A 4198-nucleotide genomic window follows, 5' to 3' on the forward strand; every position below is an offset into this window, starting at 1 on the left:
ATCGAGCCCCACGTCAGGCTGGGAGCCCGCTGAGCTGGGAGCCGGCTTCTCCCTCTCCCCCTGCTTGTGCTCTGTCTGTCTCTGTGTCTCTCTTTCAAACGAATTAAAAAAAAACAAAAACTATTTCAATATTGGATATTATCAAGGGGATGGGGATTTCAGGAAAAGGGACTTGGGGTGATATAAACGTGATTCTCATCACTGCACTGTCCACATTTCTTATTGATGATTCTTTTTTTAGAATTGCCTAAGGTCCCTAGCTAGCATTTCCTATTACTCCTTCATCACTGCCTTGGCTGAGATTCCTGGGAGGCAGGAGACTCCTCTGGAAGGGCCTGTCCTGCCCTGTCATAGATTTTTTAGCAGTACCTTTTCTCCTCCCGTTTGGGGGATCCCTAGCAAAAAGTACTCCCAGAAACAAAATTTGGGGGAAACATCAAATATGGAAAAGCTCTAATCCTTTATAATCTTTTACAAACCCATTGCTAACTCTGAAAAATACCTTATTGCTATAGGTGCCTGGGAAGTTGGTCATAATAGTTGAACCGGCAACATATCCACATTATAGTTTTTATTCAAACAACAAAAGACTTGCAGATATTTGGGTGATGGGTGATACACTATAAATTCTATATTTTAAATGGTGAAGCAAATTCAGGAAACAATTTATGAAAATCCCAAATGTCCAAATTTTTCTGCAAAGTATCTACTCACTTCATTTCACTAGGAGTTGGTCCTTGGAAGTGCTGACATATTTGCAAATGATAGAAAGTATAACTTTACCTGCACCATCCCCTATGGACACAAGGTGTAGGTCTCTACAATGAGCAAAGGGAGAATTATACATATTACTGCTGGAATTTAAATTAGCATGGAAATTAATTCATGGATACTCCTTGAATAGAGAATAGCTGTTAAACCTAAAACAAATATGCATCATCTTAAACATCAGAATTCTGGAACAGAAAACCCCAGCACCTGCACCCATAGAGAGTTGCTAGTTCTAAAAAATAAACTAGTTGTCCTAATTTTTCAATGCTCTCAAATTTCAAATTATATGTATTGAATTTGCTTCCTTGTAAAGAAAGTGGGAAAAGTGCTTGATAATTTGGGTACATTCAGTCAGTAAATAACTTCATCAGGCTATACTGATGAATAACCTTTGACTAAATATTTACTGAGAAGCAGAATAGCATCGTAGCTGAGACTGAAAGCTATGGGGTCACCCTGCCTGAGCCTAAATCCTGGTTCCCACTCACACTATGAGTTTGGGCTGATGGCCTTTCCACCTCAGTTACTCTATTTGTAAAAGAGCAGTAAAAATTTTGTGTAGGTAGCGGTAACATACAGCATTACCGGGCTATTGAAGTGCTATTCCTCATAAAGAAGTTAGAATGGGTTCCTCGGACTCAGTAGTACTTCTGGGGTCAGGACACTTAGGAATCTAATGGGTCCCGTTCACCCACATGTTGCTGAAACAGTTTTAGCCGCTTTCTCCCTGCTGCCGGGCACCCACCCCACCACCACCATCCTGCTGGGACTAGAAGCAGCTATTTGTGTTCCTTCTGCTAGCGAGAGGTCGCCAGTTTCTGGAATTTAGTGCATTAGGTTTTTTGCAGCCTCAGCAATCTGATGGGATTTTTTAAAAACCTATGATTTTCCAGTATGTCTAGCTTATATGGGTTCTTAGAATGAGAGCAACAGACGTCAACTTTGAAAGCAGAAATCTGAAGAGAGAAATTTAGAAAGTTCTCTACCTGTACAAGTTTCATAAACAGTTGGTAAACATTCTATTTCCTTTTACTTTTTCTACAGTTATATATATATATATATATATATATATATATATATTTAAAGATTTTATTTATTTATTTGACAGAGAGAGACACAGCGAGAGAGGGAACACAAGCGGGGGAAGTGGGAGAGGGAGAAGCAGGCTTCCCGCGGAGCAGGGAGCCCGATGCGGGGCTCGATCCCAGGACCCTGGGATCATGACCTGTGCCGGAGGCAGACGCTTAAGGACTGAGCCACCCAAGTGCCCCCTCTTTTCTTTTTTTTAAAGATTTTATTTATTTATTTGACGGAGAGAGAGTTAGCGAGAGCAGGAACACAAGCAGGGGGAGTGGGAGAGGGAGAAGCACGCTTCCCACTGAGCAGGGAGCCCGATGCGGGGCTCGATCCCAGGACGCTGGGATCATGACCCGAGCCGAAGGCAGAAGCTTAACGACTGAGCCACCCAGGAGCCCCTACAGTTATATTTTTAAATTCTCGTTTGAAACTTACTGAATTACTGGTTGAGGCACGGGGTGCAAATAATTTTCTTTTTAACTTACAAAGGGCCAGCCAGTTATTCTCACAGTAAATACTGGAGAACACTTTCTTCTTCCTCTATATTGTTAGAGTATAAGATAGGGTCTTTTTCTGGAGTATGTATTTTGTTCTACCCAATTTTTTATCCTTGCACCAGTACCACGCTTTTTAATTATTGTAATTTTGTAGTGTTTTAATAGCTAATAGATACCTATTCATTCTTTCTGATGAACTTCATTATACTTGAATAATATTTTAATAAAACATAGTAGATTTTGACAAGAACCATATTAATCTTTTATAATATCCTCTGAAAAAAATCTCTAAAATGTTTCCCTAATTGGAAGGTTGGATTTTGACTCCAAGCAAATTTATCTTTTCCTTTCATTATATGTTAATGTTTCATGGTATAGTGGTAAGCCAGCTTTCTGGGGCTAGGAGTGTGATTTATAGTACTTTCTTTCTCTTTGGTGTAAATATTCCCACCACACTTGATTTCAAGCTACCGATGTGACATCACTGAACACAGAGGGTGAAAATATACATACATTTGGCTCTCATGAGCTGGTACAAGCTAGCGCTGGCGTACCACTGGCTATATTGATGATAAATATTCTTTTAAAGGAAATAGAAGTTTGGGGCGCCTGGGTGGCTCAGTCAGTTAAGCATCCAGCTCTTGATTTCAGTTCAGTTCAAGATCTCAGGGTCATGAGATCGAGCCCCGAATGGGCTCCACACTGCAGGTGGAGGCTGCTTAAGATTCTCTCTCTCCTACTCCCTCTGCCCCTCCTCCCTCTCTCAAAAAAAAAAGGATAAAGTTATTTGTTTTCTAAATGAGAATCTCTCACTTAAATTTTAATGGAGAAAAAATTAGGCAATATGGAGTAAAATTGATAAATTAACTTGAGAATAATATTTTTCAATGACAGTGGACTCTTACAAGATCATTTGTGCATTTTGCATATGTCAACCTTTTTTTCAATCTGTATGAGTAAATTCATGCTACATTTATTGACCTTCCATCTTCTGATAGTTCAAATACTGTATGTGAATCATATACAAAGAGGGTAGGTGATTATTGTTATTCTTCATGCTCTTCCCTGCAGTTAGATGTTCAAACAGTGTGTGAGGATCATTCTGTATATTTTATAAAGCTTTTCTCTCTTTAGAAATGTATTGGCTTCTAGGGACGCCTGGGTGGCTCAGTCAGTTAAGTGCCTGACTCTTGGTTTCGGCTCAGGTCATGATCTCAGGGTCTTGAGATCGAACCCTGTGTCACTCCTCACTCAGTGTGAAGTCTGCTTCAGATTCTCTCTTCCTCTCCCTCTGCCCCTCCCGCTTGTGCTCTCTGTCTCAAATAAATAAACAAATCTTAAAAAAAAAAAAAGTATATTGGCTTCTAAAGTTTATTTTGGCTGAGGAGTTCAACTGACTGGGTTTCACCTCCTTGTGCTTTTTAGAGGAATTTTTCCCAAGTCTCTGAAGGACTACCATATAAACTGAACAGATTTGCAAAGTGCCAAGACCAGGTCTTAAAATAATCTTTCCTTACTCTTCAAAATGAACAGAAAGATAGAAATACACAATATGTTTTTCACAAAAATATTATCCACACACTACAGATAAGATTCTAAAATTCACAAATATAACCACATTATCTATTATAAATGTAAGTATTCTACAAAGCTTCTATGATGTTTATAAAGAAAAATGAATGTTTAATGTTTTCTTTTTACTAGTTAAGTCAACTTTGCTAACTTCAACAAGGGTCTAAATTACCAGATTTTTTCAAAGATCCACAATCATGGTGTGATTCACATGAAAGCAGGCAGCTGAATCTGACTTCCCCAGTACTTATAGCTGCTCTCATGACTACAGTGAATTTGGA

The sequence above is a fragment of the Leptonychotes weddellii genome, chromosome 12, assembly GCF_054177405.1.
Source record: "Leptonychotes weddellii isolate Sample4059 chromosome 12, ASM5417740v2, whole genome shotgun sequence".
Taxonomy (NCBI): Eukaryota; Metazoa; Chordata; class Mammalia; order Carnivora; family Phocidae; genus Leptonychotes; species Leptonychotes weddellii.